The sequence below is a fragment of the Anabrus simplex genome, chromosome 6 (genome assembly GCF_040414725.1).
Source record: "Anabrus simplex isolate iqAnaSimp1 chromosome 6, ASM4041472v1, whole genome shotgun sequence".
Classification (NCBI taxonomy): Eukaryota; Metazoa; Arthropoda; class Insecta; order Orthoptera; family Tettigoniidae; genus Anabrus; species Anabrus simplex.
Window position 1 is genome coordinate 170,425,818 of NC_090270.1, and position 26,680 is coordinate 170,452,497.

The 26,680-nt window shown below is 39.8% G+C and overlaps 1 protein-coding gene across 4 annotated transcripts in view; it reads right to left on the reverse strand.

Moving 5' to 3' along the window:
* Nucleotides 1-25,210, reverse strand: part of mRpS33 (mitochondrial ribosomal protein S33) — a 39,231-nt gene extending 14,021 nt beyond the window's left edge. Inside the window, exons 1-2 of one of the 4 annotated variants that reach the window (XM_067150035.2) lie at nt 24,372-24,675; nt 644-728 (exon numbers count right to left, since the gene is read on the reverse strand). The gene's annotated coding sequence lies outside the window, so the exon portion shown is untranslated. Of the gene's footprint in view, nt 1-643; nt 729-24,356; nt 24,676-25,187 lie in introns of those variants that run through there. The other 3 variants (XM_067150039.2, XM_067150036.2, XM_067150034.2) reach the window with 3 other exon arrangements.
* Between the last annotated feature and the right edge of the window lie 1,470 nt (nt 25,211-26,680).

Sequence of the window (26,680 nt, forward strand, 5' to 3'; positions counted from 1 at the left end):
ATCAGTAGTGACTTCTGTTTTAGTTACGATAAAATTGTGAAGGCAACATGCAGCTTTGACGACGTTAACAGCAGTATGAAACTCACACTCGATAAGTCAAAAAAATACATGCCACTTTTGAGCTAAATTTCAACAACACGTGAAGCTCTGCAATGCTGTTTATGGTAATTTCATCTTGCTTAATTATCAATAACTGCCTGTCTTGGGAAAGGATGCATTAAATACGTTTGTGACTTGAAACCTTCATCACCTACAAACACATGAGGGACTGGGATATCTGTCACAGGTAATGGCTTTGGAGGCAGAATTGTTTTGTTATCAACAAAATTATGATAGGAGGAGAAATTCTCGAAGATGGCGCTATCACTCTGCCGCCCATAACTACCTTTATCCATCACAATGAAATTGTAGTAAAGATAAACTATAGCCAAGAGAACAATCGAAAAAAAATGTTTTTATAACAATATAAACTTGAACCACTGCTATTAGGGCATTTAATTTCCACGTGTTTCCCATCTATGCTCCCTGTGCAGCTGGGAAAGTTCCATCGCTCTTTAAACCCGACTTCAAATTTCCTCCAAACCTCTTCCATTGGAGTGGCCAAGTATAACAGTTACAGAACATTCCATATCTCTGCGCATACTTCTATAATTATGCTGGAGAGAGTAGAGCGTCGAACACAGAAGGAGAAAGCTATAGTGTGATGGGAATCACCTGTAGCCAAATATCTGAAATGATAAAAACATAAAGCATAATAATTATTTTATTAGGCTAACTTATTTTTTTAAACTTGTCTATCATTGTTTACTATCTTTAAAAATACTGTTTCATTCTGTTTGTTTCAGTTGAAAATATGAAACTGAAGTGGAAACTCTTGACTGAGTCCTATATTAAGTATCTCCAGTTAGTGGTCAATTTTGATATTTTCGGTTCTAGGAGAGTATGCAAGTTATCAAATTGCTCTTTAGACATTCAAAAATAAGTGAAAAACCAGTCTTCAAATTAACTCGATTTACAACACAGTCAGTGAAACTCGCCAAACTCCCCTCTTTTTTCATTTATTCACCCATTTCCTGTTCTGTTTTGCTACAGCGAACAGAAGAAGTAATTCTTCGTTGGAGAAACTGCTGGACATTTGATTACAACAAGAAAACACAAGTTCAAGCAAGAAAGAAAAAATGGAACGAGGTCAGTAACGCATTTGGTTGCGACTGGTTTCACACTGCTTCACCCTGACTTGTCCGCATTCTGTTGGACTATCCCAGTCCGCAACGGACTGTGGTCATTTTATGTGCGTGAACAGTCTGCTTACTGTTTGACAGAGCCTTTGGAGTGTAGTCTCTTCAAGATTTTTACTAAACTGATAATGCAGAAACTTATGATGATAGTAGACAGGCACATTCCAGATAAATAATTTCACTTTAGGAAGGGCCGTTTGTCACTACATGCAGTTGAATGTCTGCAGAAAGGTATTCTTCTTCTTTTTTTTTTTTTTTTTACAAGTTGCTTTACATCGCACTGATGCAGATAGGTCTTATGGCAACGATGAGACAAGAAAGGGCTAGAAATGGGAAGGAAGAGACCATGGCTTTAGAAAAGGTGCAGCCCCAGCATTTGCCTTGTTTGAAAATAGGAAACCACGGAAAATCATCTTCAGGGCTGCCGACAGTGGGGTTTGACTCCACTATCTCCCAAATACTAGATACTGGCCGCACTTATGTTACTGCAGAAGATACGGTATTCAAGAGGCTCTTAGGTTTAAAAGAGGAAAATTGATCACCACAGCTGTGGATTACTCAAAAGTTTGACTCCATTAATGGAATGATACTTATGGAAAAACCAAAAACTTTAATAGGTGAGGAAAATATTATTGTTCAAACAGTACAGGATAGTTTGTACGAAAATAGAGTATAAATAAGCAACTCAATTACCACATCTACAGGAACTGAGCAAATAATAGGTGATCTACAGGGAGGCCCTTTAAGTCCCATCTTGGGTATTTAATATAATAACTTATGATATTACACAAGCGATAAAAACAGAAGTTCTAATGTATATTTATGCAGATGATACGGCTTTGGCATCTTTTTCCAGAGATGCATTACAGATATTCGACAAACTGATGACTTGGGCTAAATTAAACGATTTATCACTGAACAAGAAGAAGACTGTGGTAATGACTTTTAAACGAGGAGGGAGACATAGTATGGCAGAAGACAATATTTGCGATGGAGAACCACTGTAGACAGTTAAGTTTCAGCCATCTGGAACCACATTCATGTCACACGTGAAAGAAAGACTCTCAGCAGCAATATTAGCCATCAGCAAGTTGTCTTTGAAGACAGCAATGGATCTCTTCAAGGTAAAGAGACAGTCTAGAATTATATATGGCCTTCACTTAACATGGGAACATCTAACAAAATCAAATACAGTGAAACTCTGTTAAGAAGTTTTTCAAGGGAGTGAAAAAAAAAAAAACTTCTTAAGCAGGAAACTTCTTAAAAGGAGTAATGCCCAAAAACTTATTCTGTACTTTGAAATACATGTGAAACACACAGCCAACAGATTTTCTTGTTTGTGAAAAATACCGAAATAGGCCGATATATAAGAGCTGCTAACAGAAAGCCACAATAAAAAAATTTGATTATCATGACAATATTTTTAGAGATAAAGTAAAATAATTGAACATACCGTATTATATATATATTTGATAAGAGAAGGGAACATATTAAGTTATATAAAAACGTTGCAAGGTTTGATTATTTTAGCAGGCAGAACCATGTTCTTCCACAATTCCCTTTCCTCCGCACTTACACACTCTGCTTCGCAACAAATTGTTTTGTAAACGATGCTGGCTCGATTTTTAAAGTGGTCCAGCCACCCGTTCGACGCGGTAAAAGGTACCCTTAATTTGCATGCGGCTTTCTCCTGCACAATATTCCCACTGAAAGATATGTTTAAACTTCGCTGCTCTTTAAACCATATTAGTAGAGCTTGTTGTATTTCATCGTACTTTTCAGATTTAACTTCCTTACAATTTGCTGAAGTATTCCGTGCAGAAGCAGAGGGAAGCAGAGATCTCTTCTTTCTTTGCTATAATACCGTTCAAAGTAGACGGCAGCATCCCCAGCTCCTTTGCCAAAGCAACACAGGAAAGTGTAGATGACTCCACTTTCCTTATAATCTCCACTTTGTCTTTTATTGGTAGTGCCTTTCGCTTAACCTCTTTCCTCTGAGTTCCGCTGCTCATTTTCACTTAAAAAGCTTGTACGTTGATATTACAAGTACAACTAACTTCACCGACTCCTATTCATACTAATTACAACACTACACTATGCTTGGCAATCCGTAGCTTAGGCTTTCAAGACGCAAACACAAGACGTGTACTACAGTTTGTTAGCGTGTGCTTCCTATCTTCCTCACACCCCTGACACCTGCTTCAAGGATAACGGCAGCAAATGGGAAATCTAGCAAGTTATTCTTAGAGATTCTTAGAACCTAGGCCTAAATCGCCCCTGCATTCCTACTGGTTGTCACGGCAACGGGCGTAGTTTCTGGCTGTTTCACAAGTACCACATGACAAAGCCAGTATTGAGTTTATTTTCCCACTTCAATCCTCTTCATGCTATAGGTAATGAAGAAAAGAAACACAGGTTCGAAGTTGCAGAAATGAGTGCATGGAAATGTATCTGGGGTATTACGTGGGAGTGATAAAGGCACAGTAGCAATGCTAGCACATCTGAACGTAAAGTTTCTTTCCCCACGAGAATTTTATTTCATATCTCCTCATCCTTGTGCTACGTTCTAATAATGCGGTGTAATAATTACAAGTGACATGATAATACAATGTTTAGCTCGTATAAATAACTTTCAATTTTATGCCAACACGTGGTATTGCAATGCCTCTGTGTGCCTCCCACCAACACCCAGTTGGCTATCAACATTCGTTCAACTTCGTAAACGATCGGGATCTTTCGGCCGGCTGTTTGGCGGCTTGTGTATCAGCTGGCTGCTGCCAAATCAGCTGTTTCCTGCATAGAGTCGGGAAGTTGTTTTTATTCACCTCACTAATAATGGACACGGAAAATCTTATCAATTTAGTTCAAAAACGTAATTTCCTCTACGGCAAGGCCCATAAGTATTATTGCAACAACGTAAGACAAAATGCCTGGAAGGAAATAAGCAAGGGAATGAAAAATCAAACAGGTTAGAATATTCACTTTTGTGGTAGGTTAACAGTAATGTTGTGGACAAATGCACTTTACGGTTTTTAATTAATGTTTAGGCCACCTCGATTAATGACTTCACCCTGTCGCGGCCCGCAAATTACTGCATTAAAGTTTTATCAAATCATTCATTGCGTACTTTATGTTTCTCACGTAGAATCCCGTTCGATTCTATTCCGCTAGATGGACCGGTGGAGTGGAAATTTTGACTGATAGGTTCGATTCGATTCCACAAGGTGAGAGTGAGCATCTGCTGTCCGTATTGTCATAGCGTGACGTCATATGGCCTTGGCAGGCCCGCACATGTTCCGTGACACCAGACACACACCGTGAGCGCGCGAACGGTCTAACACAGGGTGCAACTTGCGTGGAGACTGGAGGGTTCTAACCATGAGCTGCTTTGAGCGGACGTTTTCTATCTCAAGGGGCTCTAAAATCTGAATTGTTTAAGCGGGAAATATATTTACAACAGAACACTTTAAACGGGAAAAATATACATATATCTTAATGAAACTGATCAAGGGACCAAGAATATCACACTTCTTAGGCGGGAAAACTTCTTATGCGGGAACTTCTTAACCGAGTTTCACTGTATGAAGAACATAGAAAAACTGAAGGAAACATTTCTGAAACGGGCTTCATGCACACCCTCCAGACTAGTGTATGACCTACGTGCAGAATCTGTATTTTTGGAAGACTTGTGCATACAACTGCCTCTCCCATCTACACCACCTTATAAAGAATTACTTAGAGACCATCACCGGAAAAAGTCAGAAATTTGGAGTGATTTCTATGCCACTGATGCCATGGTTGTAAAGGAATAGACTGAAACAAATAAATTGCAACATCTTGTAATGAATAATGAGAAGCCACGGATTATAGACTATGGAGGTAAAAAAGAATACTGCATACGCAAATTCCAGATGACTGGAAGAAAGCAACTGTAGTCCCGATTTTTAAAGGTGGCAACAGGCTGCTAATGGACAACTATAGACCCATTAACCTATGTCCATTGTATGCAAACACATGGAACACCTCATTTCAGAATATCTAAGGAAACATTGGGAGAAAAGTTTGTGGATTAATGGCTGGCAAGATGGTTTTAGAAAAGATTTCTCCTGCAAGAGCCAGATGTTGTCGCTCTTTCAAGATATTAGCAAGTCATTAGATAAAGGTGCACAAGTTGATGGTACTGTAAATGATTTTGCGAAAGCATTTGATGTAGTACCACATGATATTCTGATGCAAAAATTGAGGGATACAAACATTGATAAAAGGGTGGTTCTGTGGATCCAGGATTTTTGACAGACCGCATGCAGACAGTAAAGGTGGGAAGTAAATATTCCAACGAAGTTTCTATAACGTTCGGAGTAGTACAGGGTAGTGGCTCACCCCTATTTACGGCATTTAACAACAATCTGCCGAACGAAATTTGAAACGACTGCAGATTGTTTGCGGATGACTGAATAATATACAGAATGCTTGCGATAATAGATTATTACAAGCCGATCTAAATATACTCCAAAAGTGGGCACTCGATAACAAAATGAAAATAAATTCTCGAAAATGCAGTCTTATAAGAATACAAGAAGAGAAACATATGAAAGGGGACTTTCAACACTGTCTTGGACCGGACGCTCTTGTAGAGAGTGATTCATGCAAGTACTTAGGAATCCACGTAAAGAGAGATCTAAAGTGGGACACCCGTATAGAAAGTGTAATTTTTAAAGCGTACAAGTCCTTACACTTTGTGATGAGGATGCTAAAGGGCAGCAGTTCCCAGGTGAAGGCGCAGGGCTATATATCACTCATTAAGCCAGTCCTGGAATATGGAGCAGCTGTATGGGATCCATATGAAACAGGACTCATTAATGAACTTGAGATGGTACAGCGAAAGGCTGCAAGATTCGTGCTTAACGATTTCAATCCTAGAAGTAGTGTGACAAGTAGGATGGGGAAACTCTGGTGGGAGATGTTGGGGGCCGGAAGGAAACGAACATGGTTATGTGCCATGTATGATGCTTACGCGAACAAGCCAGCTTGAGGAGAGTTGAAGAGTCGGCTAGAAAAGCCGTTACATTAAGTAGGACAGATCATCCGCATAAAGTAAAAGGTAGATCACAGAAAACTACAGTAAATATTCATTTGTAAATCACAGAATTGATGATTGGAATGCATTACCTGCAGCTGTCTTAGACCCTTTTTCCAAAAATGTAACATGCTTCAAAAACAGATTCCAGCATTTTGTAAATTGTGTGTAAATTTCTATGCAATGGTGCCATATTTTTAATGTAAAGCTCAATCCACTGTAAACTGTAATATTAAAGCCTCTGAATTATTTAAGTCATGTGTGAATTTGTTTATGAACGTGTTGTATTTACAAAGCTAAGATAATAGTAATTGAACTGCTCAACCTACTGTACGTCATAGTGTAAAATTTTGAAATACTTAAGGTACATGTGGATTTGTATATGATGGTGTTGTAATGTTGAGCTAGTAGTAAGTCATTGTACTGCTCAACCTATAGTACAAAGGGCACTAGGAAAGTTTTGCAATATGCAAAAACGGTTGGCTGGACACCCCTGTTATGGTGAGGGATGAAAACCGGTCTAGGAGAAAGCAAGGCGCGACCTTCACACCAGTTGTTACCAAGCAGTGGGATTGAAAGCAAGTTAAGATGTCATTGTGGTCTAAAGGTGAATATTGCACAATTATCCGCTACAATTTTGCTCGTGGATTAACTGTTGACCATGTCTGGAGGAAACGACTCCTGTGCTGGGGAAAGACTGTCCACATCGGACAACAATTTTCCGCTGGTACAAAGAGTTCCAAAGGGGAAATTTCGGAGTTGAAGACGATCCTCGTTCTATGCAACCGTCTGAATCAGTGACTGAGGAAAACATTGAAGCTGTGAGGAAAACGTTGCAGCAAGAGAGGCGGTTGACATATCGGCAGGTAGAAGAGACCCTCCACATCCCTGCACCAGCTATTCATTCAATTCTACACGACCATGGTTAGAAAGGTTTGTTCCCTTTGGGTACCCCATTCACTTCCAGAGGAACAAAGGACACATCGAGTGAAATGGTGCCAAAAAAAGGCTAGAACAGTTTGAAAAGGGGACTTCGCGTAATGTCAATAGCATCGTTACAGGTGACGAAACTTGGCTTTATTATTATGATGTCCCAACAAAATCCCAGAACATGGTGTGGCTGTTTGAAAATGAGGGTACTCCTGTGACTGCGAAAGTCAAGGTCAGTGAAGAAAAGGATGATTGTATTACTCTTCACTAAATGGGGCATCCTAACTTGGGTTGTGCTAGAAACACAAAGGACAGTTACTGCGAAGTGATACAGTGAGACTTGTCTGCCTCGGGTCATCCAAGCTCTCAAGCAGCTCCGTCCAAGGTCACGGCTCAACACTTGGCTCTTGCATCACGACAATGCTCCAGCACATCGTGCTAATGTAGCAATGGATTTTCTAGCCAGATCAGGGTTGACTGTGCCTGATCACCCTCCATACAGTCCTGGTTTTTCCCCATGCGACTTCCCAGAAGTGAAGATGAAGCTGAAAGGGTGGTGTTTTTCATCCGACGAGGAGCTTCTAGCTGCATGGGATCAAGGGTGTGAAAATGCAACCGAAGAAAAGTGGCAGAGTTGGTTCAGTGACTTGTTTCGACGTATGGAGAAGTGTACTGAGTGTGGTGGAAATTATTTTGAAAAAGTCAAAAGCGTTCCACTCACATTGCAAAACTTTCCTAGTGCCCTTTGTATTGTAAGCCATAACGTTAAGCACTGAAAATACTTAAGTTGTGTGTGAATTTGTGTATAATGATGCTGGATTTTGAATGCTAAACTAGCAGAATTTTTTGTAATATGTCTTCCCATGGAATTGCTTGTTTTAATTTTGTTGTTGTTGTTGGGTAATTATGCTTTAACTTTACTTCATTATCACACTACTGCAAGTGATCATTGCCACCTTCATATTCCCCTATTGCGATTAATTTGTTAATAATAATAATAATAATAATAATAATAATCATCATCATCATCATCTGCAGAGCATGGTTTTCACTGCAAGATCTTTTTTTTCTTTTTTCCTGTTTGCTTTACATTGCACCGACACAGTTAATTCTTATGGTGACGATGGGATAGGAAAGACCTAGGAATGGGAAGGAAGCGGCTGCGGATTTAATCAAGGTACAGCCCCAGCATTTGCCTGGTGTGAAAATGGGAAACCACGGAAAACCATCTTCAGGTCTGCCAACAGTGGGGTTTGAACCCACTATCTCCTGGATGCAAGCTCACAGCTGCGCGCCCCTAAACGCACGGCCATCTCGCCCGGTGCAAGATCTGCAGTTCAAAACATTTTTTTAAATACAAAGACTGAAGGATGTATATGTTCTCTTTGTAGGGAGTTATGTGATAGCTATCATGTGGAAAAATGCAAGATAAGAAACATTAAGAAACATATCCTTGACTCAATTTTGCAATGCTTGATTGTGAAATTACTTTATGTACAAATTTTATTATTAATGGCCGTAGGCTGCATTAAAATTATTATTAGTCCTGCAGGAACTATATACACAAACTTTCTCTCCAGTTAGTACATGTGCCGTGGGTCAGTATTTATCTCTTCAACATTGTCACATAGTAATATCGAGGCGCAACAACAATATACAAAATCCAACAATGAGAAAGTACCTTAAAAAATTCAAAAGAGCTGCCCTTCTTTTAAACTATCATATTTGTTTACGATGAAATGTTTTCTAATATGTAATTTTAATAGCTGCCTCTGTCTGTTAGGTCATCAGCCCAGAGCATGGTTGGATCCTCAAATAGCGCCACCAAAGGCTATGTATGCAGTTATAGAAAAACCACAAAAACCAATGGCAGCACCAAAATGAGGCGTACTAGGTAAGATGAGGAGTGAGGCAGTTTGCCACTGCTTTCCTCACTGGGCCTAATGTGCTATTGCACCCTATGAGCAACACCTTTCATAACACTCAGACACACTGATTGTGCTCTAATGTCATTATTCAGAACCACCCATACCCCAGCAGCTTCCAGATTGTCACAGCCACGGATGAGGCTGGGACTTGGGTGGAAGCTACACTTTGCTCTGGCCTGCGCCATGAGATGGATGCAAAAGTACTGTACACATCAAGAAATGGCAGTAGACAGTTTTTATAGATATAATATTAAAAGAACATTTTATTTGTTTGAGGTAAAGTTTAAATAAAAATGGCTGCCACTGGACAACACTGTTGTATTAAAAAGAAAAAAAAAGTTGTGTTTGCACTTCATGTGTAGTGGTACATGGAATCGGCAGCATGCAGATCTGAATGGAAATATTCAATGCTTCCTTTAACACAAAAAAACATTCATCACAGCATTTCTCACAGCGTATATTTATGGTCACAGCAAATTTGGATATCCATACCTTCCATTATTCTTGAGTTCAGTTTGTACTTTGCAGAAATATCCACAGTTTTTTCAAAACAAGCAGTGTATTCGAACAAAATAGGGTCCTTCATCTAAATAGGCACTTATCTTTCCAATACATGTATTACATGTTGAGTGTTTGTTCCACATCCACATCCTTTTACCAGTGTGTGTTCTTCTTGCATAACACATGAACTCTGTTTCCAGCACTTACGGTAAAATAGCTTCCACGGGGTTTACTGGCTGCGTTTATGCAATCAGCACCCTTCTGCATTAAGTCACTGCCATCTTCAACAATTTTTTTTCTTTTTTGCAAATACAATGTTGTCCACTGGCAGCCATTTTTAGTAAAATTTACCTGAAACAAAAAAAGGTTCTTTTAATATTATATAACCGGGCAAGTTGGCCGTGCAGTTAGGGGCGCATCCGGTTCGAATCCCATTGTCGGCAGCCCTGAAGATGGTTTTCCGTGGTTTTCCATTTTCACACCAGGCAAATGCTGGGGCTGTACCTTAATTAAGGCCACGGCTGCTCCCTTCCCATTCTTAGACCATTCCAGTCCAATTGTAGCCATAAGACCTATCTGTGTCGGTGCGACGTAAAGCAAACTACAAAAAAAAAAATATTATATCCATTAAAATTACACATGAGAAAGCATTTCATCTTATACTAACAAATACAATAATTTAGAAAAAGGGCAGACTTTTTGAATTTGATTTTTAGGTATTTTTCCATGGTCGACGCCTTGTGGGTGCGGGCAGTAGATTAATACCCACAGTATCCCCCTGCCTGTTGTAAAAGGTGACTAAAAGGGGGCCTTACCTGAGTCCTGGCATTGCTTCCACTTACTTGTGCCAGGCTTCTCCATTTCACCTATTCTATCCGACGACTTCCCTCGGTCAACTCTTGTTCTTTTCTGACCCCGACGATATTAGGTTTACGGCACCTAGGGAGTCCTTCACTTCCACGCCCTTCGTGGTTCTTGTCTTTCTTTGGCTGATACCTTCATTTTTCAAAGTGTTGGACCCCTTCCATTTTTCCCTCTGATTAATGTTGATAGAGGATGGCTGCCTAGTTGTACTTCCTCTTAAAACAATAATCAACACCCCAATCACCACATCCCACGATCGGATTTTGTAAATGATAAAAGGCAACATTTGTCAAGTTGAATACCACTTCAATCGCTTCTGAAGCAATTTTGCCCAGGTCAAATCATAATTTGATCAGACTAATACTGTTGATTGAATACTTCTGCCTTCAGTAAATTCACTTCAAATTTACAGAACTTACTTAGTATAAAATGAATATCTACCTGAAGGAATTCAACAAAGACAAAAATTACTTTGAAAAACCAGTTCAGTACAATAATTTGTTATAGGCAGAATATTATTGTCTAGAATAGCTTCATTTATTACATTTTATGCATTTTATGAAAGGAAAATAAAATTAAAATATGTCATTGCTGGACATTATATGTTCCTATTCAGTCACCAGCATGGACAATATAAGATTTGTTTTAATTGCTCACTTTCAAGATATTATTTCAATGTTACAGTATACAGATAGATAAAATCTGAATGTGGGAACATGTAGAGCACAAAATATGCCCTGAAAGTGCGTCAGACTCAATTTTGTCCAGAGGTGGACATTACACATTTTGATTGGTTGCTCCTCATTTCTCTCTTATAATATAGTGGGTCTTTACCATCCATTACCACCTTTAACGGTATATACCTATTTTCACATTCCTCAACAGCTGCTTTAAATCCATCCCGTAAGCTGTTTACATTTATATTTACCATTTTCCATAAATCATAATTACTTTTTAAGCACTCCCTTATGCCTGTCTTTTCAACCACATGGTACTACCTAATTTTCTTTCTTTTACAACCTTAGTATCACAGTTTTTTTAACTACGACTAAAACAGCTTTGTGATATTTATACCACCTATTACTTCAGTTTCTCTACAGAACTCATCTGGTTTTACCAGCACCATATCCAAAATGTCTTCCCTCTAGCTGTTTCCACGACTTTCTGATTCAGCTGTCCTTCCCAGATTAACTTATTTACCATTTGTTGGCCATACTTCCTGTCATTCGCATCACCTTTCCAATTAACATTTGGTAAATTGAGATCACCCGCTACAACCAAGTTCCTTTCAGAGTTGTTTCCCACATAGTTGATTATCTTATCAAATCATTCTGCATCAGCATTACAGCCACCTCTTTCCAATGCACACCAAAAACATGAAGTTGTCTTCTATCTTTAGAGATGAGACTAAAACCTAGAATCTCAATTTTCTCATCCTTAATATTTTTGTAGCTTAAAAATTCTTCCTTTACGACCATGAATACTCCCCCTGCCTCCTACTGTTCATAACCTGTCTTTTCCATAAACATTCCAGTTCAGTGAGAAAATTATGCATCCATAATATCACTTATCAACTATGATTCAACTCCTATTACAATATCTAGGAAATATGTATATCTATTTATTGCTTTCTTTACAATACTAATTACTACAGTTTAACACTAACTCGACTTAATTTTCTGGTGGGTGATTTATGTTTTAAGAGGAAGTACAACCGGGCAACAATCCTCTATTAACACTAATCAAAGGGAAAACATTGAGATGACCTGACACTTTGAAGGTATCAGCCAAAAAAGACAAAGGCCACAAAAGGCTTGAAACTGAAAGACTCCCAAGGCCTTGAATGTTCTAATACTGTCAGGGTTGGAAAAGAACAAGAGCTGACCAAGGGAGGTCAGATAGGATAGATGAAACTGAGGAGCCTGGTCCACGTAAGCGGAAGTTATACCAGGACTCAAGTACGGGCCCTGTGGTCACAATCACCAACCTACAGTCCCCAAGTTAAGAGCCCCTAAGATCTTTCTTTCAACAGGCAGGGGATACCGTGGGCATTATTCTACTGCCCCCACCCACAGGGGGTCACATGACTTCCAGCTTCCTGTACCTTCATCACCACTCCCTAGGCCACCCTGTTTCCCTGAGTGTATCTAACAAAGGTAACGGTATATATATCTGTATGAACATAATTCAAAGGAAGGGAATGAAAGATGAAGACTGACTTATTGGCCACGTGCTTTAACTGTGAAAAAATTGTTTATGTCTCACCAAGAACAAATCCACCAAAACTGTATCAAATTAAAATAAAATTGATAATGTTCTAGATGTTTCCAGCTCCTTGACTAAACAGTCAATACAGTGGCCTTCGGTTCAGAGGCACCTGGGTTCAATTCCCGACCGGGTCAGTGATTTTACCTAAGTGTTTAACTTTTCTGGCTTGGAGACGGATGTTTGTCGTATCCCTGCAGAGTTTGCACTGGGTCTCAGAGATCTAGACAAATTTATTTACATCTTTTACCATAGATTGCCTCATGTCACAGACTATTTAGTACCTTCCTAACATAGCCTGCCTCTTGGCATTCTGCGTTTTGACAGTGCAGATTAAAGAAGCCACTACTGAATGATTGTGTCTTGTAGACCCACTGCGAGCTTCCATATTATAAATATTGCAAAAGAAAGTATCTTCCTTTGTATGTTCTTAAAAAGAAACTCAGTTTATTGAGTAAAATATTTAATTATGAATATAGGGAATAAAGTATTTATTTATGCATGACTTCCCTCACTACATAATGATAGTCTCATTTCTCTGATTGCCTTTGAAATTTTCATCAACTGGACAAACTACTATACACCCAATTTAAAGGAGCAGCCTGGAAAAGGAAAACGTGGAAGAAGTCAAGAATGACATGGGAAATACAGAAAAACCTAGTATTTATACAGAAAGTGTTAAAAACTTCCTGTTTTTGGAGCAAATATCGGTTCTGAGAGGGGAATGTCTGAAGAATGCCAATGTTAGTGATTAGGATGACTTCCAAGCAAATCACAAAAATCAGGTCAGGAATACCCTGCTACCGTATGTGACAACAGACTGCGACTGTCTGGCCAAGGGTTGGGCAACCAGTACCAAAACCAACAATAAGGGAGAATCAATGGCTAAGAGCAAAGAGTTCTCTCTTAGGAGGCTTAGTGAAGCCTTTGTGTAGGAAATGACACAAAAATTCACACTCAGGATTTTAGGGTTTAGTGAGATATGGAAAGATTCAGGGAAGAAAACCTCACGAAATAGTTACATTTTGTACTGGGGCGGGAACCTTGATGAAGCTAGAAATGGAGTTCCTTTTGTTCACCACAAAGATGTTGACGTGCAGGCACACATCAGTTATATGAGTGACAGAATCATTAAAATGAAATTGTGTGTTGGCCAGGTATTCCATACCTTTCTCCATGTATATGCCCCACAGGCAGGCTGCCCTGCAGATGAAAAAAATCAGTTCCTTGCAGATCCAAAGGACCAAATAAAGGAAGACAATGTCACAATTATGGGAGACCTGAATGCCCAAGCTGGGACAGATAGGCAAGGCTGCAAAGACATCACCGGCCCCCATGGGTATGGTGGCAGAAACCATGAGGGAGAAAACCTGATAGACTTCTGTGCACAGAACAGCCTGAGCATACAAAACTCTTGGTTTCAGAAGAGAGACAGCCATAAAATCACACGCTACAGTTGGGATGGGAAGCAGAGGACAGTGATAAAGTATATAATAACTGATAGACGTGCTAGCCAGTTCACCACTGATTATAAGGTTATTCCAAGTGAAAGTCTCGATGGTGACCACCGGCTTTTGGCTGCATACATTGGGAATGTCCATCTGCAGAAAGTCAAGAGCAAAAAAATGCCAGAGATAAGGACACGAAGAAAGAAGAATACCAAAGAAAGATCTCAGCCAATTTACCAAAAAATGAATAAAAGTAGTAGAAGACGAGTGGCTGTCATTCAAGAACACCCTGGTTTCAGAAGCCGAATCACTATGTGGAAAGACAAGTACAATATGGAGGGAGAAAGAAACACCACGGTAGAATGAGATGGTGAAAACTGCTGTGAAAGAAAGAAATGCAGCAAAGAAGACTAGATAATGAAAAATAGAAATTGGTCCACCAAAAGATGAACTTCAGTACTTGGTACAGGAGTACCGAAACAAGAAATTATTTGTGAGCGGGTGATTAAAGAAGAAAAGGTAAAGTGCTGGCACGAATTCACTACCAGACCAACAGAAGACTGTGAAAGTAATAGAAAGTTGCTTTTAGTCAAGAACAGAAGAAGTGAGCATGGCAATATCCTTGCACTGGAAACATAGTGTAGTGTTGGCTACTGAATGTATGATTTGAAGCAGTGTATCGATTCATTCAAGTGTCCGAGTGAATCGATTCACAGGAATGGCAAGCTCACGGCACACGATTCAGCTTACTCCCAGCGGACAGTGCTGAGTGGCGCACTCACTGGACGTTGACGGGGAGCCGAGCTTCCGCTGCAGCGAGACAGTGAATCATGGCACATCGAAAGAATCGTGAACGAGCGCGGCTCAGTAAGACACATGATACACACGGCTCCTTATCGGCTCACTGGACACGCGGAGAGCCGAGCTTCTGCTGCAGCGAGACATAAAGTGAGCCATGACACATCGAAAGAATCGTGAACGAGCGCAGCTCAGTGAGACACAAGATACACACGGGCTCCTTATCGGCTCACTGCAGCGAGACATACAGTGAGCCATGCTACACTGAAAGAATCGTATGCTATAATGGACTCTCGAGCTCAGCTCATTTCAAAATAATACCCATTTGCATTCACTGTCCTCTTCTTACAGGGAGGTTTAAATAATAGATGGATTTATTTGCAGTGTTAAAAAGGTAGTCACAACATAATTCTGAAGTAGCTAGTAAGTAGGTAGGCTATTAGGTTATACTATTTATTAGTTTAATGAATCTTAGTATTATAACTTAGTTGACATTTGACAATTAAACTCAACTCTAGCCTACCCTATGACTATGAGTCATGCTCATGACCACTCAAAAGTACCTGTTTTATATTGGGAAGAACGGTTCAGTATTCTCTCAGTTCATATGTCACATCGTTGTACAAGACTTCAATCATATGTGGACAGACGCAATAAGAGTATGTTGAATCAGAAAACCAGCGGGCTACTGTACATCTCGGGTAGCCTATACAAAATATGACTATTTAAAAAAATCCTCAGCTGATAGAAAAATACTTTTTTTTTTTTTTAAATGACTGAGCGAGTTGTCGTGCGGATAATATCGCGTGGCTATGCGCTTGCATTCGGGGGATTGTGGGTTCGAATCCTACCTTCGGCAGCCGTTAAGATGGTTTTTCCGTAGTTTCCCCATTTTCACACCAGGAAATGCTGGGACTGTACCTTAATTCAGGTCATGGCTGCTACCTTCCTAATCCTAACCTTTCCCACCCTGCGTCGCCGGAAACCTTCGATGTATTAGAGTTACTAGCATTTTTTCTAAGAAAGGAGTTCATAGTATGAAGACCAGATGGCAGCTGCGAGCACTGAATGCTGTTGCTGCTGTCTTACCAGCACATACTACACAGATGCAGTAGGAGCGGTGACCAATGAGCCGTGAATCGGATCACTGTATCGATTCAGTAACGTGAACGGAATCAAATGAATCGATTCAGTAAAATGAATCGAATATCCCATCACTAACATAGTGAAGACAGATCGAGGCATCAGAGAAGAATTGAAAAACTACTTCAATATTAAATGGACAAAGTCTTCAAAATGATATCACTTAAGACTGCAGTTAAAGTGCAAGTGATGGAGCACAACACCAGCTGACATGGCTAGAAGTGGAGTCTCAGCTGAAGAACATGAGAAATGGTAAGTACCCAGGGTTTGATGACCTCACTGCTGACATGATAAAGGCAGCTGGAGCACAAGGTTTTCAGTGGTTGTATAGAGTATTCTCTGTCATCTGGAAAGAGAACAGGATACCAGAGGACTGGGTGAAAGGTATCATTAAAAAAGGGAGATAGGAAGAAACACAGTAATTACAGGGATATCACTCTACTTGCTCACTCAAACTTCTGTAGAAGGTAACTGAAAGAAGAATCAGGAATACAGTTGAACCGTTATTGAAGGAGCAACACAGATTCAAGAAGAACCGATTCCCTACCATATTAGCCGCAGAATGCTAACAGAGAAGCACTGGGAATATGGTAAGGACTTAGTGATGGTTTTCATGGCCATCGAGAAGCCTACAACAGTGTGCCTAGAGAGATAATCTGGGAATGCCTAGAAGGTATAGGTGCAACAAACTTCCTGATCAATAAAGTAAAGATGCTCTATCAGAAGTGCTTAAACTGTGCCCAAGTAGGGGATGGAAGATCAGATTGCTTTGAAACCAAAAGAGGAGTCCAGAGTACAGCAGGGAAGTGCCTTGTCACCACTCCTGTTCATCACTGTTATGGGTTGGATCATGAAGTCCATCAAAGAAAATTGCAAAGAGCCTAACACACTAATATTTGCAGATGATGATCTGATCTGGAATAAAAATGAAGCAGAAGTACAGGAAAACTAAATCTTTGGAATAGCAAGTTTAAGAATATGGACTAAACATCACTAAAACAAAAACTGTTGAAATGACTATCAACAAGAAAGGCACAGATTCAAACATTTTCCTGGAGGGAACTCTACTGCAGTCTGTTTAACTTCAAATACCTTGGAAGTATAATTTCAAAAGATAACACAGTAAACTAAGAAATACTTACTAGGACTCAGAAAGCTTCTCAGTTTTATTTTCGAGTGAGAAATCTACTCTGGGATGATAAAATACCCCAGAAAGCAAAACTGACCGACCATGTTTAAACCTACTTCATTCCAACTCTCACATATGGACTCAAAACATGTACCCTGCATAACAAGGCAGAAGTCAACAGAAATGAAATTCATCAGAACAAAGAAATAAAAGACCAGGAAAAACAAGTTTAGAAATGAAGCAAATAGAAAAGAGGCTGGCATCAAAATACCTGTTACCAAGTTTAATGGTTTGGACAAGTTATAAGGATGGACAGAACGAGAACAGCAAGGAATTACTTTGATAGAGAAGTGAAAGGGGAGAGGCCAGTTGAGAGACCAAGGAATAGATGGATAGACAGAGTGAAATTGGTCAGCAAGAGGAATGCCAAGTGTAGGAACTGTGGGTGTGGCCAGGCATTAAGGAGTATGAGGGAGGAGCTGGAGAGTTTGAGAGAGATAATTAGGATTCCCTCAGAGAACAGAAAGGTAGGCAGGCCTCCCTCAATGTACAGAATACAGTAGATATTAAAGAGGAATGGAAGGGAGGAGGAGTGGGGGGGGGGGAATTGTAGAACACAGGTGGTCGAATGTTCTAAGGGGAAGGAGATTGCAGGCGAAGGGCTCTATTCAGGATCAGAATTCAGGATAGGTGTCTGTGAGAAATCAGTATGAGTCACTTCAGGTAGAACAGAGGGAAGATGAACAGGGAACTGTAGCTGAGAAGTGTGGAAGCAGGAGGATAGGAAAAGAAAGGTGGAACAAGGTCATGGGAGGGAGAAAAGGGAGGAGGAAGTAGCTTCTGCAGCCATCAGGAAAGAAAGGGCTGACCAGGAGGGGAGGGGATCAAATGAGGTGGGTAGGGTTGAGGCTCTGGTTAGGGGGGATTCCATCATTAGACATGTGGGGAAAGTGTGTAGAGGAAAGGGAACCGGGGTAGAGTGTTATCCAGAAATTAAGTTGAGGCAGATGTTGAGGAAAGTACAAGAGAAGGAGGAGGGAAAGGATAAGGTGGTAATGTTTCACGTTGGTACCAACAATGTAAGACAAGCAAGTATAAGTACCAACATCGTTGGGGATGTGAGGGATCTGGTAAATGCATCATGGGTGAAGTTTAAGGAAGCAAGGACTGTTATCAGTGAAATACTATGTAGGAGGGATACTAACTGGAAGGTGATTGGGGATTTAAAAGAGACTATGGAGTGGGTATGTGGGAAACTGGGAGTGAGATTTCTAGATCCTAACGAGTGGGTAGGAGATAGTGATCTGCGCTCTGATGGCCTTCACTTAAACTGCAGTGGTACATATAAGTTAGGAAATTTGTTTAGAAGGGTTATAGGGAGGTACATTCAGGGAAACAGTGTGGTCTAGGGAGCGGTGATATAGGTACAGGTATTTGGACGTCAAGTAGGGATTACATAAAATTGTTAGTGCTGAACATATAAGTATTGTAAAGAAAGGAATATAATTAAGTAATTTAATAGATACATACTTACCAGATATTGTAATAGGAATTGAATCATGACTAAGAAACGATATAATGGATACAGAAATTTTCTCACGGAACTGGATTATGTATCATAGAGATAGGATAAGAATGGAAGGAGGGGGAGTATTCATTCTCCTGAAAGAAGACTTTGGAAGCAATGAAATGAAAAAGTTAAAGATGACAAACATATTCTAGGCATAAGGCTTATATCTAATGATAATAGACAACTTGATGCTTCTGGAGTCTACAGACCGGGAAAGCGTGGCGCAGACACAGATTCAAAGTTATTTGATAAGATAATCAGCTGTGTGGGGAACAATATGGAAAGGAATGTGATTGTATCTTGGGTGATCTCAATTTACCAAATGTCAATTGGGAAGGTAATGCGAACGACAGGAACCATGACCAACAAATGGCAAATAAGTTAATCTGGGAAGGACAACTGAATCAGAAAGTGATGGAACCAACTAGAGGGAAGAATATTCTGGATGTGGTGCTAGTAAAACCAGATGAGTTCTATAGAGAAACCAAAGTAATAGATGGTATTAATGATCATGAACCTGTTTTTGTCATAGTCAAAAATAAATGTGATAGAAAGGAAGGTCGTAAAAGTAGGACTATTAGGCAGTACCATATGGCTGATAAAACAGGTATGAGGGAGTTTTTAAAACATAACTATGATCGGTGGAAAACAGTAAATACGAGGCGTGTTTTTTAAGTACGGGTCGTTTAAAAATAACTACACAAAGAAATACCATTTTCAAACACCACATTTATTTGCAGATTCTACATACCGGTACTTTACTCCATTTTTCAACATAGCCGCCAAGTGTGTTTAAACACTGATCATACTTAACAACTAAATTTTGGATACCCTCTTCATAGAAACTTGCCGCCTGCTCCAATAACCAAGAGTTCTTGATCTTGAACTTGCGCTGGGACACAATCTGTTTGGTCTTCACCTTTACAGGCGAATGCATGTGTCGCCATTCCATGCTCTGTTGCTTTGATTCAGGCGTGATATGCGAAACCAATGTTTCGTCTCCAGTTACGATCTGATTCAACATGCCACCTTCTTCGACATAACAAGTCAAAAATGTCATTGAACACTCAAATCTTTTGTTTTTGGGGTCCCCCGTTACGCGTTTAGAGACATGTTTGCCGAAGAAGGTGACGACATGTTGAGTCAGATTGTAACAGGAGACGAAACATGGGTTTCGCATATCGCGCCTGAATCGAAGCAACAGTGGATGGAACGGAGACACACACATTTGCCTAAAAAGCTGAAGGCCAAACAGACTCTGTCCTAGCGCAAGATCAAGAACTCTTGGTTATCAAAGCAGGCGGCAAGTTTCTATGAAGAGGGTATTCAAAACTTAGTTATAAGGTATAATAAGTGTTTAAACACACTTGGTGGCTATGTTGAAAAATAAAGCAAAGTAAGTAGAATCTGTAAATAAATGCTATTTGTTTTACTTCACACCGACACAGATAGGTCTTATGGTGACGATGAGACAGGAAAGGCCTAGGAATGGGAAGGAAGCAGCTGTGGCCTTAACGAAGGTACATCCCCAGCATTTGCCTGATGTGAAAATGGGAAACCACAGAAAATCATCTTCAGGGCTGCCGACAGTGGGGTTCGAACTCACTATCTCCCGGATGCGAGCTCACAGCTGAGCACTCCTAACCGCATGGCCAACTCGCACGGTGCAAATAAATGTGGTGGATGAAAATTGTGTTTCATTGTGTAGTTATTTTTAAACGGCCCTTACTTAAAAAACACACCTTGTGAAAATGTAAACCGACTGGGATTGGTTTAAAGCAATTGTTGAGGAATGTGAAAACAAGTACATACCTTTAAAGGCGGTAAGGAATGGTAAAGACCCACTATATTATAACAGAGAAGTGAAGAGACTAAGAAGAAGGAGCAGGTTGGAAAGAAATAGAATTAGAAATGGCTGTGGAAGCTGGAGATATTTAAGGAACTTATTAGAAAATTGAATCTAGCAATGAAGTCAGCTAAGGATAATATGATGGCAAGCATACATGGCAATCATAAAATTTGGAAGGGTATGTATAGGTATTTTAAGGCAGAAAAGGGTTCCAAGAAGAGCAATCCAGGAACCACTAATGAACAAGGGGGATGTGTATGCGAGGAACTTCAGAAGGCAGAAGTATTCAGTCAGCAGTATGTAAAGATAGTTGGTTACAAAGATAGTGTTCAGATAGAGGAAGTGACTAGTACCGGTACTAATGAAGGATTGAAATTTAGCTAACAATGACATTCACTATAAGATACGAAAGCTGAAAACTAGAAAAGCAGCTGGAATTGATAAGATTTCTGGGGATAGGAATACTAAAAAGACAATGGCTTCGGATATAGTGCTATATCTGAAGTACTTACTAGACTATTGTTTGTATGAAGGTGCTATACCAAAGAAATGGAGAGTTGCTAAACTAGCCCCTGCGTATAAAGAAAAGGTTGGTAGATATAGGCCTACAGCTGAAAATTACAGGCCAGTCAGTTTGACATGTGTTGCATGTAAGCTTTGGGAAAGCGTTCATTCTAGTTATATTAGACATGTTTGTGAAAATAATAACTGGTTTGATAGAAGGCAGTTTGGGTTTAGGAAAGGTTATTCCACTGAAGCTCAACTTGTAGGATTCCAGCAAGATGCAGCAGATATCTTGGATTCAGGAGGTCAAATGGACTGTACTGCGAGTGACCTATCCAAGGCATTTGATAGGGTAGATTATGGGACACTACAGGCAAAAATGACGGCTACTGGACTAGACAAAAGAGTGATCGAATGGGTGGCTATATTACTAGAAAACAGAACTCAGAGAATTAGAGTAGATCCTGTAATCATTAAACGGAGAATTCCTCAAAGCAGTATTATTGGACATTTATGTTTTCTTACATATATATAAATGATATGAGTAAAGTAGTGGAATCAGAGATAAGGCTCTTTGCGGATGATGTTATTCTGTATAGAGTAATAAATAAGTTACAAGATTGTGAACAACTGCAAAAAGACCTTGTCAATGTTGCGAGATGGACAACAGGTAATGGTATGATGATAAACGGGGTTAAAAGTCAGGTTGTGAGTTTCACTTCTTCTTCCTCATTGTTTAGGCCTACTGAGGACCACGGGGCTCATATCTACTCTTCGGTAAAGTTGTTGCTTTCTTCTTCCAATATTCCTTCATTTTTTACTATGAACCACCTTTCTCTCCTCTGTCCACTTAGTTTCTGTAGTCTTCTTAGTTTTAAGGGCCGTTGGGAAAACGCCCTGTCTGATGGCTTGACGGAACAGTAGTCGGTCACGAGATTGTCCCAGTAGGATATCTAGTTGTTCCATATCCAACTTAACTGACGTGATCCATTTGTTCTTAGAAGCCTTACATCTCCCTGTTACTGTGAATATCCTGTCGGTGAGTCTTTCGGAATCCAGACGGGCCAAGTGTCCATAAAAGCTCACGTGCCTTTTCCTTATAGACGTGATGATGTCCTCCTGTTGTTCATACAGTTCATCATTATGGCAGGTTCTGTAAATGCCTCCTTCCTCTCTGACTGGTCTTAATATCGTCAGGATCTTCCTCTCTTTTAACTCCAGCTTTCTATGTGGGTGTTTCCTGGCCATTACAAGGCACTCAGAAGCATACACAACAGATGGTTTGACGACCGAGTTATAGTGCCTTAGTTTAAGGTTCTTGGAGAGGCACATAGTTGAATAGATACTAAGACAGGAGTGATAAGCCCTTTCAAACTTGGTACATCTGGTATCAATGGCTAGGTTCTCGCTCTGATTCGCAGATATCTATTCTCCAAAGTACTTAACTCCGGGTACTTTTCGTATGGTAGGGTCTGTGAGAGGAATTTATATTGGTCATAAATTCGTTCTTCTGGATGCTGATCTTCAATTCAGTCTTAACCGCTACACTATAAAGACTCTGTAAGTTGTAGTTAGCCTCCTCTATATTGTTCATCAGTATAATGAGTTCATTGGCAAAGGCTAATAAGGAAAGTCATCTCAGTTTTATTCACTGCATTGATGGGGGTGAAAGTTCCTTGTGGGGATCACTATAAGTAAGGAAAGATCTTCATTGGAGTAATCACATAAATGGGATTGTAAATAAAAGATATAGATCTCTGCTCATGATTTTGAGGGTATTTAGGGATTGTAGTAAGGTCTCTGGTAAGACCCCAACTAGAGTATGGTTCCAGTGTATGGGACCCTCACCAGGATTACCTTACTTGATTCAAGAACTTAAAAAAATCCAAAGAAAAGCAGCTCGATTTGTTCTGGGCGATTTCCAACGAAAGAGTAGCGTTATGAAAATGTTGCAAAGTTTGGGCTGGGAAGACTTGAGAGAAAGGAGACAAGCTGCCCGACTAACAGGTATGTGACACAGACGTTGATTCCCATTGGGAACCTGAAATATTTGTCCTGAATTAGTAAATTTATAATACGAATATAATGGTCCATTATTGGACATTATAAATTTTCCAGCTAACTCATTTCTGGTTGCCAGTGTTTCACCCCCACCCACCTCCCGCCCCCGGTGCTAAGTTGGGCTCATCAGTTGGTACATAGCACTGCCACCAAGACGCATGGCTAGTGCACACCGTGGAGGCCACTGCGCAAGCTACTTGGAGCCATCGGCAGCGCCAATGCACTATGAGAGACTTTGTCTCATTACCAAAAAATTGATGCCTGCTTGGCCATCAGATAATTGGTATGTTCCAAGCAGTCAGTGGAGGGATGGTGAGGAATGACATTAGTAGACAAATAAGTTTGAATGGCATTTTTAAAAGTAGAAAAAATCACAATATGAAGATAAAGTTGAATTCAAGAGATCAAAATGGGAAATATATTCATTTATATGTAGGGGAGTTAGGGATTGGAATAATTTACCAAGGGAGATGTTCAATAATTTTCTAAATTCTTAGCAATCATTTAAGAAAAGGCTAGGAAATCTGCCACCTCAGCGACTGCCCTAAGTGCAGATCAATGCTGACTGACTGATTGATTGAAGTGGAAGGGCATAGAGGAACAGAAACTATGCTCTGATAGGAAGAAGCACTTGTACATCACACCTGGGCAACTGGAGCTGGAAAATTATGATGACGATGACCAAGCATATTAGAGATCACATATGAAGTGATCACAGATTTCTACAGACTATTGCACTACATTATATTTATTGTGACTTAGTGTCATACTTTTCCATGCTGAAAGCCAACATCACATTTTGTTATAATAATAATAATAATAATAATAATAATAATGATATAACAACTCGTGTCCATCCATTATATTATGTTAGTAATTTTGTAAAAGCCTACAGATAAAAATTGCAAATGATAGCAAACTAAAACACAGCAGTAAGAACTACTCTTCATGGCCCTAAAATGGCCTAAATTTATATTTAACATTTTTTGAAAATTAACTTTTGCTTCAATTCTAGTATTGTGTAAAGGAGCATGAAACAGTATATTACTACCAAAGGCATAGGTACCGTATATTATACTACAGGAAGACACTACTGAAGCAATCGAACGTATGGAAAACGTTGATCAAATTCACCACGTAACTTCCAGTTTAGCACGTGACTACGTTATTCTCTGAATTACTGGTAGACAGAAATTGAACAGTTTTAAAGTGGAACGTTAGGTTAGTGGTGTGCAATGTAAACCACAAGCTTATGAATGACGGCCATTTTCAGTGATGAAACTGTTTATGAAGACCAGCGTTGCCAACAAAATAACAGTGAAATCCGCTAATTGACTAAGAAACGCCCTAGATCAGAGCCATCTACAGGTAAAATGTAGACGGCTCTGGCTAGATTATTAGCATTTATTTTCATCAAGACCGACTACAATATATCAGACCGTAATATCAAAACCAAGATGGTGGACGTCGTGGGCGCAGTAGCTGCCGACTGATGAAGGTTAGGGTAGCACGCAATAATTTCATTTCGACGATAAACCAACTCACGATTTTCGGAGATGTCGGAATTTCGTCCCAAAGGAGTTCTTTTACCTGCCAGTAAATTTACCGACACGAGACTGACGTATTTGAGCACCTTCAAATACTACCGGACTGAGCCGGGATCAAACCCGTCAAGTTGGGGTCAGAAGGCCAGAGCTTCAATCGCCTGAGCCACTCAGCCCGGCGTCACATTAAATTACTTGTGTTGATACCACTGAAAGAGCTACACAATATCTGGTTCAATCCGCCAGAAATTAAGAAAAGATCACCTACATATTTTGCAAACGGTGGTAGGTAATTTAACATGATAAATGTAACATCATAAGGAAAATCACTGTTGCACCTATGAAAACGCTTCGCGAACAAGTACTCATCACATATGATCAACTAGAATCACGCATATTCTGCTAGAATAGATGGACAGCCCCACAGCAGAAGAGAACAACAAGCCGATTATTTCGAAATGTCACTTAGTCAAATAACGTTTTCTCTTAGATTACACTTCGCTGGATAGATGGAAATACATTATAAAACTGTTAAAATGATATTTATAACATCATTTTGAATGTTTAAAAATAATTTAAGGTGCGAAATTCCTCGATTTATTCACTCTCATAAGAACTATGAAACATAACGTGTTGTCTTAGTTTCGCAGTGGTGGACAATTTCTAATGTTCAGCACTCGATCAAAATCAAGAAAATGAAAATGATGAAAATGAAGTACCTACACCTGAAATGATTATGCCAGCCCAATGAACAGCCCCGGTGATGTTAAGCCTTCCTTACTGGAAACTCTTATGTCATATGTTGACATATGATATAGTAGCACTTCCAACCATGTTGCTAAACTTAGCAATGAAGCGTTCAGATACGAAATATATAATAGGATTTTCCCCATTGAAGAACATGAGTAAAACAACTCTATTGACTCTAAACAATGATGTCTTTAACCTACATGGACGAGCTACAGTTTGGTGTAGACTGCTTGATAACAGATATCCACAGCATGAATCGGAAGGTATTGGTACAATAAAACCCTTGAGTTACAAACAAAGCTAATCCCTGCAAATCCCCCCTGTGGGTAGGGGCGGTAGAATACCCACGGTATCCCCTGCCTGTCGTAAGAGGCGACTAAAAGGGGCCCAGGGGCTCTGAACTCTGGAGCGACCACGGGGCCCTCAGCTGAGTCCTGGCATTGCTTCCACTTACTTTGCCAGGCTCCTCACTTTCATCTATCATATCCGGCCTCCCTTGGTCAACACTTCTTCTTTTCGGACCCCGATGGTATTACGTATGGATGCCTAGGGAGTCTTTCATTTTCATGCCCTTCGTGGCCCTTGTCTTCCTTCGGCCGATACCTTCATTTTTCGAAGTGTCGGACCCCTTCCATTCTTTCTCTGTGATTAATACATATATTCTATATAGACGATGGTTGCCTATGTGTATTTACTCTTAAAACAATAATCACCACCACCGCCATCCCTGCAAGTCACTATTTCTTCTGTGTAACAGTGTTCAGATTGCTCCATCTATCACACTATAAGTTTTGTCATACACCAAGATCTAGCCAAATGTTCCCGCAGGCAAGCACAGATTTTTTTCAACATACAATTGTATCTAAATCACACGACACTTTGAAGCACATAGACACTGAAGGAACATCACCATATCAATTATCAATATTTAAATGAATTGTTTTTTTCGAGGAATACGAATAGGTCAACCATTTAGAATTAGAAAAAATAGTCTTCCCTAATCTCAGACTTACTCTCAGATGACATATGCACACTACTATTTTGTAGAAATATTCACGATGTATGTTCCTAATCCACTTCT